Source organism: Lepidothrix coronata, unplaced genomic scaffold (genome assembly GCF_001604755.1).
Source record: "Lepidothrix coronata isolate B3197 unplaced genomic scaffold, Lepidothrix_coronata-1.0 Scaffold358, whole genome shotgun sequence".
NCBI classification, from domain to species: Eukaryota; Metazoa; Chordata; class Aves; order Passeriformes; family Pipridae; genus Lepidothrix; species Lepidothrix coronata.
This window is the reverse complement of record NW_016690538.1, coordinates 53,587-64,421: the sequence shown is the minus strand read 5'-3', so window position 1 is coordinate 64,421 and position 10,835 is coordinate 53,587. Positions and strand designations below refer to the sequence as shown.

At 55.9% G+C, this 10,835-nt stretch overlaps 1 protein-coding gene across 3 annotated transcripts in view; it reads left to right on the top strand.

Annotated features, from left to right (window-relative positions):
• Positions 1 to 2: 2 nt before the first annotated feature.
• The window catches only part of ATF7 (activating transcription factor 7), a 60,440-nt gene continuing 49,607 nt past the window's right edge, over positions 3 to 10,835 (top strand). The window contains exon 1 of one of the 3 annotated variants that reach the window (XM_017838789.1): positions 3 to 33. The gene's annotated coding sequence lies outside the window, so the exon portion shown is untranslated. Of the gene's footprint in view, positions 34 to 91; positions 151 to 7,346; positions 7,455 to 10,835 lie in introns of those variants that run through there. The other 2 variants (XM_017838788.1, XM_017838787.1) reach the window with 2 other exon arrangements.

The window sequence follows — 10,835 nt, the reverse complement described above, 5'->3', positions numbered from 1 at the left end:
GCCAGCGCGAGGCCCCGGCCCCGGCTCCCTCAGGTAACGGCGGCACCGGGGGCGGCGGCGGCGAGGCCGCTCCGGGGGCGCGGCGGGGGGGGCGGCGCGAGCCCCAGCGCGAGCGGCGCCAGCGCGAGGCCCCGGCCCCGGCTCCCTCAGGTAACGGCGGCACCGGGGGCGGCGGCGGCGAGGCCGCTCCGGGGCGGCGGCGGTGGCGGCGGTGGCGGGGGGAGCCCCGGGGAGCCCGGGGGGCGGTGGGACCCCCGGCCGGCCCCTCCCCCCCACAACTCTCCCCGAGTTTTCGTGCGGCAGCGGCTCCGCCCGCCCCGCCCCCCTGCGCTGACTGACAGCGTGCCTCGGCCAATCGGATCGCGCGCAGCTCCCGAGCGGCGGACGCGGCGGCCAATGGCGGTCGTGCCCCGCCCCCCGGGGCGGGGCCGAGGAGCAGCGAGGGGCCCGGGCGGGGCCGGGGGGAGCGCGGGGGGCCCCGGCGGGGACCCCGGAATTGGGGGTCTGGGGGGGTCTGGGGGTGTCAGCGGCATTGGGGGCGTCTGGAGGGGGCTCAGGGCTGGGGGCCTCGGCAGGGGAACCGCGGAATTGGGAGGCTAGGGGGGCTTTTGGGGGGCCTGGGGGGGGAATGTCTCAGGGTTTGTGGGGGTCCCTGGGGAATATGAGGGGTTGCGAATAGGGGTAACGAGAGAGGGGTTGCAAATGTGAGGGGGCTTTAAAGAGAGAGGAGTCTTGGGGATCGTGGGAGTGAGCCCTGGAGAGGCACTGGGGGGTCTTGAGGGTCTGGGAGGGGATGGGGGCGCTTTGGAAGCTGAGAGGGAATGGAGGGGGATGTCTTTGGATATGAGAGACCCTTCAGTGTGCAGGGCCTGGGGGGCCCTGGAGAGACATGGGATGTCCTTGGGGGTGGGAGATACCGGACCTTGGGGGGGTTGGAGGAGCCCTGGGGGGGGTCCTGGGGGAGCCCCTCGGGTTGGACTCAGTCCTCCGGGGTGAGTAGGGGTCTGGGCGCAGTGTGGTGGCCTGTGACTCCTCTGGGGCAGCTCGGGGGGCATCCAGAGCCATGTGTGGGGGGCTCAGTGTGGGAAGCAGGTGTGGAAGGGACGTGGAGGGGTTGGAGGTATCCATAAGGATTGGGGTGAGGTGGGGAGCTCTCAGGTCCCGGGGGGTTGGTGACTCCCCCCCCAGTGAGTGAAGGAAGCAGCAGAAACATGCAAACAGCAGCAGCTGGAGAGTTTCAGTAATTTTCTTCTGAAGTCAGAGCCAGAGGTTAATTCCCCCTGGGGGGCTTTGGGGGCTCTGACTCCCGTGAGCTGGTGGAACTGGGGAGGGTTCTCCTGCCCCTGCTCACCTGGCACCGTGGGATCTGTCGCCTCTCAGCAGCTCCAGCTTGGAGCTGTCACTTCCCACTGCTGGGAGCGCTGGTTTGGAGCCCCTCAGGAAGGGATGGGCTGGCTCAGGTGTGAGACAAGCCCTGTGAGACCCCACAAACTCCTTGTTCTGCTCAGCTCGCCCCCTTTTACTCTTTCTGCCCCTTCCTTTGTCACCTCTTCCCTGAGTCCCTCGTTGTCCCTGTGGAGGTGTCACCCCTTTCCCTGCTCAGGTCCCTCTAAGGATGCTCTGGTTCAACTTAAAAGTGTCACCAACTGCAGTGAACTTCCCATTCCACTGCGCCTGTTGGGCAGGGATTTCCTTCCCCCAGGGATGGTCCAGAGGGCTTCTCTAGTTCTCCCTAAAACACCAGGGAGGAATCCACAGCCATTCCAACCCCTGGCTTGGTTGGACGGGCTTTTACGTTGGGGTTTTCTCAGCGGAGACTAAGAATAACTCCAGTGTTTAAATGCGGAGGAGAAGGTGTGGGAGGTGGGTTGAGCAGCCAAATTCCCGTTTGGAAAACGAGGAGGGTTGACATCCTCATTTCCTTAAAGCCAGAGCTCACATTCAACCTCCTGTGGCAGGAGGGGGGGAGTCCTGCTGCCAACTCCAAATGCTCCACGGGGCTGAAGTGATGGAGGGCTCGGGAGACCCACCAGCGGGTGGGGGGTGAACTCAACCCGCCAGGTTGGTAACGAAGGGCTTCTCTCAGAAGAGGGTTTTATTCCTGATACTGGAAGTTGGTTGGGAATTGAGGAGCTGGGAGACCACACAGCCCTGGATTTCTGTAGTTGGGTGCCAGCCCTTGGTGATCTCGGGCTGTGGGACACTGGACCCTTCCCCTGCTCCCTGGCACTTGCCTGGCGAGGAACTGTCCACAGGGATCGTGTCCACCCTCCTCCTGCTCCGCCAAGCTGCGCATCCAGATAGTTTAATCTTCCCTTGGAAATCAATCCCTCCAGCTGTTATCCATGTTTTCCTGAATCCCTTCCAATTTGCCAGTATCCTTCTGACACCGAACAGCTCGGAGCTGGACGTGGTTTGCATCAGAGCGCTGGAGACTGGGATCTTCCCTCCCTCCCCCGGAGGAGGAGAAGGAAGAGCTGAACACAAACTTCGGGAATGTGTTAAACCTCCCTCTCGCAATTCCTCTTTCACTCTGACTTGGCTCTGCCCTGGTGAGGGCTGTTTCTGACAGGAATTTCTACTTGTTCTTCCTCGTATTTCTGCTTTCTCAAGGTTCCTTGTTTTCCAGCCTTCTCCAGCATTTCCCAGGGCTCCTTTAGTGCTCTGGCTTGGTTTATTCACTGTGAGCTGAAGGTGTGAGGTGAACAGGCCTTGCTGAGCCCACCTTGGCAGGTGCAGGTTCCTCTCTGAGCTGGTTGACTGTGGCAGTTCTGAGTCCCTGTGGAAGCACTCTGCAATCCCTGTGGCACAGTTGGGATCCCCGTGGCACGGCTGGGAGATGGAGGGAGATGGCCAAAATAGAAGGACGTGGCTTCAAAAAAATCTCAACTTCTCGGTCACGTCTTTATTCCCATCTCTTCCAAAACCCCTCAGAGCCCTGCCAGAGAAGACACTGGGTGAGGAGGACACTCTCAGGGTGGATAAAAGGAGGTTTGGGGATGTGGCATGGGGCAGGCAGGGAATCTCCCTCTCCCGTTTTGGGAGATGGGGAAGTTGGAGAGAGGAAGCACAAGCGGGTGGGCGGGGGGTGGCTGGGAGGCTTTGGGGTTGGACCCACATGACCTTTAAGGTTCCTTCCAACCCAGACCCTTCTAAGAAAGCAAACGCTCCTTCCATGCTCCTGGAAGCCCCGGGAGCTGCTCTCAGCTCACGGCGGTTCCAGGGAGGAGGCAGCTGGAGGAGCAGGAGCTGTGCTGAGGGGGGACAGTGGGGACACGTGGAGCTGTGTTTGGAAGGGCTCAGCACAACAGGCTCTGCACCCACAGTGTGGTTTGTGTGTTAGCAAAACATCTCTGGCTTGGATTTGGCTTTGGACTCGTTTTCTGCTGCATCACATGTGATGCTGCTGCGTGTCTGTTTGGGTTTATTTATCCTCTGGACTTTCTTGGGGACTTTTTTTTTTCCTTCTTGTTTTTTTTTTTTTGTTTGTTTGTTTGTTTGTTTGTTTTCACATTCCTGGCACTGAGAATTGAGGCCAGATTACCAAAACTGCTCTTCCCCTGGTCATTCAGCTCCGAACTGTGTTGCAGTCAGAGAGGAAATGCTGGGAGAAAATAACCTTTTTGTGACAGACCTTCAGGACTGGGGACCTGTTGCTTCCTGTAATTCATTCATTATTTTTGCCCCATTTCAAGCGATCTGGTTTCACAGTTTTGGCTCCAAGGGACTGGGAGCACCATGGGTGAGTGGGGTGGGCTGAGCCAGTGGCCTGGGTTTTCCTGGGGAGCCAGAAGTGGTTCCTGTTTGGGCTTGAGGTGTGTGGGAATCTGCTTAGAGAGATTAAACTCCCAGATGAGCCGTAGGACATGCCTTGGAGAGCACCAACATTCCCAGTGTCCACTCCCACTACCCATTCCCACTGTCCAGCCGTGGAGGTGCCCACAGAGGTTCCTCTCCAAGCCACTGGTTGATATTCGTGCTGGGGTTTTTCTCCCTCTCCAGAGCTGGTATTTGTGGTGTGTTTTGCTGCAATTAGTCTTGGCTCGTGGGGAGTTTGGCTTAATTTCTTCTCTGAAGTTCAGTTTCCTGCTTGGAATTCCAGAAGGCTCCTTTGCTTTTCCCCCCTCCTGCACACCTGGGGCAGAGTCAGTCCTCCCATGCCTTTGTGGAGTGGGACCCTTGGGTTTGGAACACCAGGAATTTGGGGTTCTCCTCAGCCCCAGCACAGAGAGGCTTCACCCTGGCTAAGCCCAGGTTTATTGTGGGGGTTTTTTTGGCTCTCCCTCTGAGCTCTGAGCTGGGGGGAGGGAGGTGAATTCCCTGAGCCCCAAGTGTCCTGTTTGCTGCAGGAGGTGAGCAGGGACCCCAGGACAGGTGCAGAGTGGAGCTCCCAAGTGAGAGCAGCCGTTTTTTGAGGTTTTCCACCCAAAGCAGTGCGTGTGGCTCCCAGGGAGCAGCGCAGGGACTGGGAACGGCGCTGCCGCTCCCACTGCAGGAGCGAGCTGGCCCCGGAGAGTCTGGAATGCCACTGGCTGTCCCACCCTGTGTGAGGGATCTCAGCAGTGCTGGAGCCACTGTGCCAGCCGAGGGGAGCTGGTTCATGGACAAACAAAGCCGCCCTGCCAGCTGCTGCCCACGCCAGGGGTTCTTCATGGAGCTCTGAGCTCCCTTTGTGGGCAAGGCCGCCAAAAAGCCCTAAAAGCAGCGAGTATTCAGACTTTTTCCTCCCCTTCTCCCAAAAAAAAGACATTTGAGCTCCTTCAGTGTGAGATGCAAGTTGTGGCTGGAGTCCTGAGCAGAGTGAAGCTTGGAGTGAGGGGGTCTGCGAGGTCCCTTCCATCCCAAACCTCTCCGTGGTTCGGAGTTCGCCCCTTCCCTGCCTTTGGGACGCCCGTGGTGCTGCAGGGAGCAGAGCTCTGCACAGCTGGGGGTTTTGTGCTTGTGGAGAACGTTTTCCAGCCCAGGCTGGCAGAGCCCTCGCTCCGAATACCTTCGGCACTGTTTGGAATAACAATCCTACTCCAAGAGCCGCCGTTCACAGCCCTCGGCGTGTTACGGACTTGGCAGCGCCGGGGAAAGTGAGTGTATTTATACCTGTGTCACCGAGCTGCCTTATCCCCTTTAACTGCTTCCAGAGGGAGGAGAGCACACTTGGAGCAGAACGTGGCTTGTTGGGTGGCTGCCCAAAGCCTCTTGTCGGTGCTGAGTCTGCTGAGGCGAAGGCAACAGATCTTTAATCGCTAAGCAATTAATGGTTGCAATTAGTTAAAATCGATTGTTTCCAGAGGTCTGGCTGGTCGTGGCCATGGCTGGAGGTGCTGCAGAGCCTTGGAGTTTTGGAAAGTGAGGCTGAACTTCGGCTGGTGAAGCTGAAGGGAGCTGTGTGTGGGGAGGGAAAGCTTTGCCAATTAATGTAATTAATGTGAGGTCCCCCCTGTGTCGTTCCCGTTGCGGTGGGATCTGCAGGCAGGTCTGGCAGCCACTTGCTGCCTGTTCTGCTCTTCCAGCAGTAGGAATATTTCCTTTTTTTTTTTTTGAGCGTTGGTAAAATAGATGAGGAGCAGAGGGAGGCGAGATCCAGACTGAGATTGTCACCGGAGCTCCCGGGATGCACCGCTGGACCCCAAAAATGTGACACAGCAGAGCATCCAGCAGGATGGGGCACACTGACGGTGTCAAAACAGGGCTGGGGAGGTTTATCTACGACCTCAGTCAGATTTAGGAGTCTTTATATGGCAGAGCTCACTGTTGCCTACCTGGAGTTTGTGTCAGAGCCCAGCACTGCTCAGCATCCGGATCCTCAGTTGTGGTCCCGAGTGTGGCAGCGGTTTAATGAGCAAGTGCCTCGTCTGGTGGAGGTGCTGAGAAGTTCCCAAGGGATGTTGGCCCTCAGTGTGGATATCTCCCATCTTCCCAACTCACACTGCTTTGTTTCCTGTTTCCTGAGGTGCTTTGTGGTGTCGTTGTCCCCCCCCGGGGTTCTTGAAGGTGGGATTTCGGGGGTCTCAGGAGCTGGAGCTGCCAAACCAGCAGCTTGGGATGGGAGGAAGACTTGGAAAACTGGCCTCAAAATTCTCCACCGACCACTTGATGGATCAGCCTCAGTGTCCCGCTGGATATTTTCAGGGCGTTGAGGGTTTTATGACTATTTTTCACTAATTCTGTGCTATCTTTCCCTGTGGATGCTCCAATGGGAAAGCTCCGGCTGCCCTGTATTTCCTGGGAGGTTTTTCTTGAATTCTGTGATCCTGGAGACCTTTTCCAACATCAAGAAAATGGTTCTTTTGCAGATCTTGAGGGGTTTTCCCTCAAAAGTTGCGGATGGAGGGTTTGGAGAATTTTGGGTCTGGGACTTGGTGCTTTCCCAGCCCCACGGAGACATCCCCGAGGAGATTCCAGAGGGACAGAAGGGTTAAAAATGGGACTTTATTCCATGTGGAGAAGGGAGAGGATCCTGTTTGGGATGTGGGATTTGTTCCTGAGGTGCTTCATGGCGTTGCTTTTTGGCAGGTCCCCGTTTCCAGTGCCTGCAAAGCCCCCCGTGTGTAGGAGCCCGTTTAGGACGCCGCATCCTGCCCCACGTGAGGTCTCACCTCTGAGTTATGGAAAACTCCTACCTGGGAAATCACACCTCTGTTCACCCCCAAAACACTTAAACAACTCACTGTAATGCCCCAGCTTTCTACACATTGCTTCTGTTTGGAATATTTCTTGCTCCCCTCTGATTTTAGGGCTCGTGTATCAAATCGTGGCGACGTGAAGCGTGTGCGCCTCTGAATGCTGAATAAAGCAAAGTGCCCAGGTGGGATGGAATAATAACAGGTGGGACAGGATATTTTTCCTTTACGAGCAGAGGAGCACAGTGCCTTCCTGGCCCCATCCTGCTGCTGCTGGTTCAGCTGTTTTAATTCACGGGCAGGAGTTTTATCCGTAGGTTCTCACTCTCCCGTTCCTTTGCTCTTCCCTTCAAACCATTCACACACATTGCGGGGAAAAATATGTTCCAGCTCGACCTGGGCTCTTATGTTTCATTTTCAGCAGCTTTTTTTTTTTCCCCTTGCTTTCATTGAAACAAGGGCTCTGAAGTGGTGAAATAATTTCAGGAAATGGGACTCCAGTTTCTAGGTCACTCAGGCATTTCCTAGGTAAAATACTGCGTCCTCCAAGGCTTGTCGTGGCTTTCTTGTAATTATCTCGGCTCGGGAAGGAACAGTGGGTCTCGGAGGCTTTTCCTTCCTTCCTTAAACCTGAATTATTTCTCTCTCCTGTAGTAGATCTCTGGCACTGCTGCTGTCCCTGCTGGGAGGGAGAGCAGGGCTGAAGATGGATCACTGTTAATGAAGACACACGAGGCGACCCGAGAGCCGTAGTGCCGAGATCCAGGGGCTGCCTGCCTGTGTCTGGGATTCTGCCTTTGGAATAGCTGTTCACTGGGCTGCAAGGGTTCAGTTGAGGTGTGTAGGAAGAAGGAAGAGCTTTTGCTTGAGCTCATGGGGAAGCTCATGCCGTGTTCCTCAGCTGGAGTGGGATGGGATGTGCTCCTGCCCATTGTCACCCTGGAGACAGATGGACCTCTGGGTCTGAAGACCCAGGCTCAGTGGTGGCTTTTCTGACCTCAGTGGAGGGCTCAGGGACTTCCTGTGTAGTTCTTCCTGTTCTGGAGAAGGTCCTGGAGCAACCATATGGCCACAGGCAGTGCCTGGGGCCATGCTGCTCGGTGCAGTGTTGAGGTGGACGCTGTGTTTGATGGGATCAAACCGAACACCCTGTCCAGGTGCTCCCCGCGAGTCCTGCTTGGGGGTCTTGCAGGTTGGTCTCTCCCTTGTCTCTTAGTGTAAAGCAACCTTAGGGACATCCTGCAGAGTCCATCTTCCCTCCAGAAACCAGGAGGGAAACATGACTTGGTCACGACAGGATGATTTAGAGATGGTCTTTCTCCATCTTCTTGCCCAGGGAAGTTGTTGACTTGCTGGTTTATGTTGGGTTTTGTCTCGTGTTCATCCAAGGCTTCGAAACCTGTTGGACAAAAATACCTTTTGGTGTTGGAAATCTGCTCTTTGGCTCTAAACTGGGGGCTCTCAGGCATGTGTTTTGCCAAGCTATGGCTGCTTTGGTAATGTTTGGCAAGGATGAGTTAAAGTCAGGATTTGAAGAGCAGGAGCTGCTGCTCTCTGGGGACTCTGCCCGTAGAAGGGGGACCAGGGGATGCTGTTTGTGGTGAGACCTGACCCCCAAACCCCAGAGGTGCTCACCAGGCACTGGAAAACCAGGGTCCTCAGCTCAGTGGGAGTGAGCAGAGGGACCTCCTGAGGGCAGTTCCAGATCACCTGAGCTTCTGGGTCTTGTTTGCTTTTTTCACCACAGTGATGAAACCCTGTTGTCCTGCCCTTTGTGGTGTCTGGGCAGACCTGTGGCTGAGCTGAGGTGACATGGGACATTCTCTGACACCTCTCCCTGAAGGCAGAGGCCAGGCCAGATCTGACCTGGAGGGTGGCCAGGCAAGGAGGCTCCTGGACATGGAGCCTCTCTAACGCTTTTGTCCCGACCCTGGAGGCAGCGTCAGCGAGTGACACTTTGTCGTGGTGAACTAAGAACGTTGAGTGATTGGTGTCCTTGGGAGGACTGGTGGGAATTGTGCTGGGAAAAGCCCTGTGGGCTGGCTGGAGCTCCCAGCCGAGGGGGTTTGTTGCTTTAAGTGCAGGGAAAAAGCTTTTCTGTCTGGGCGAAGGCTCTGAAGGCTGATGTGCCGGTCTGGGGCCCGTGTTATCCCGCTGGCCGGAGTTTGCTTTACGTTTGACAGGACTCTGACAATGCCTCCCTGTCCCATCTTTCACACTGAGGGGAGGAGAGCAGCTCTGGGTCCTGGCTGTCGCTTCCTTCTCCCAAAGCACACGGGAATAATCTGCAGTTCATCTGCTCCTGGGCGAGCTGAGGAGCGGCTTTTGGAGCCACTTTTAGGTCCAAACATATGTCTGGTGGGAGAGGTCGTTCTTCTAACAGGGCTGGTGATGCTCCAAGGCGCTTCCAGGGCGAGAAGTGAGGGGTTTGTGCATCTTTGACACCACTGAGGCCATCGTGTTCCAGCTGCTTGGGGATGCTCTTGTGGACAGGGGATCCTCTACGAGCCTGAGCAGTGCTGAACACCCACAAAAGGGGGGGGTAAGTGGTGGTGACACTTTGCGTGAGGTTCACTGTAACGACTTGTTAAATACGACTTGTTAAATACCGTGTGGCTGTGGGGGATTTGCTTCAAGCACATTCCGTGCCAGTATTCCAGTTTATACAGTTGGGTTTACTTTATCAAGCTTATGAAGCAGAAGGGTGTTCTGCCTCCGAAGCAGGTTTTATAGCGCCGGCTTTTGGCCTCCTTTCCCAGATGACAATTTTAAGCTCTTGCAGCTTTTTGGTTACAAAGCAAACACTCTCCCTCCTTCCCTCACACCCCGAAATAACTTGAAAGGCAGAGTTTAGGCCTAAGAGCTGCCTGTGCCTCTGCACTGAGCTCAGCGAGGGCCTCTCCCTGCAAAACTGAAAGTCTTTCGCAATCTCTTTGGGTGTATCACAGATGGGAGGGCCAGGGAGAGCTCTGGGCACCCAGAGGGGCAGGATGAGCCCTGTCCCTGAGTCCCTGCAGGCACCAAATTTAGTCTGGCATCAGAATTCAGTCCGGGGGCCAGCAGTGGTTCCCCAGTGGAAATGAGGTGCCAAAGTGGCTGCACAAAGCAGCTCTTGCAGGTTGGGCCCCAAGCCCTGCCTGGCAGGGCTGACCCTGCACAGGGGAGCCTCCATGGGAAGGCAGTTTTTCTTCTTGTTTTTTTTAAGGAAGAACTTGACTTCTTGGTTTCCCCCCCCCTCCTTGAGGATGGATCATGGTGCTCCCAGTCATGACTTCAGTGCTGGCTGTTAACCCAGGCTGGGACAAGGAATGCCAACACCAAACCCTGGCCAAGGGCAGGGGAAGGATGGGGGTCCCTCTGGGTGTTCCCTGGGTGCTGCTGCCTCGGTGACCCTGCTGATCCCAACCCATCCAGAGTGTGGAATCGTTCTGAGGGCCAGGAAGCTCGGGGCAGAGAGCTGTTAATGACTGCACTCAGAAAAATAACGAGGAGCCTTTCCTGGCCTGGCCTCAAAGCAACGTGTTTCCTTCCTTGCATTTTAGTGGAAATCTCGTACTATTTTGGAGAGCTTGGGGCAGTGCCTCGTGCTTCCTTCTTTCTCCTTGGCTGGAAATGGCTGTCAGGCTGCCTTCCTCTCCCTCCTGCTCGCCAAAGAGCAGTTTGGTTTGTGATTGCAACCGGCCTCTCCTCCAGCTCCCAGTGGCAATTACAGGGTCTGCCTGCAATTTGTGTATCCCCCTGTAGGAAGAGGATTCTACAGCCCGGATTCGGGTGCAGCCATCCATAATAATCTCATTTATTGTGAGTTTCTCTGCTCTCCCCAGCAGCAGCAGCAGCAGCAGCACTGCCTGTCCTTGGGGCTGGGCTGGTGTCTCGAGCACCATTTGTGTTTGAATGGGCTTGTTTGTGCTGCGGCTCTGGTTGTTAGAGCTCCTGGCACGGCTCCCAGGGCTCAACAAACTTACCCAGATGGAGCTGGGATGGCCTGGCGACTCATTAGTCTCTGAGAATTAATCCCATGTAGCTCAGGCTCATCAGAAGTTAACTCCTGCCTCTGCTCTACCTTTTGCATTAAACTGGATGTGAAAAGCAGAAGAGCAGCGATGACTCAGTTGAGGAGAAAATGAGCTTCACCTGCCAGAGGTGCAGCAGAACCCCGGGCTGGCTCTGGCAGTGATGAAACTTTCTCTCTTTTGGGGAAATATGTGGGTAAGACAC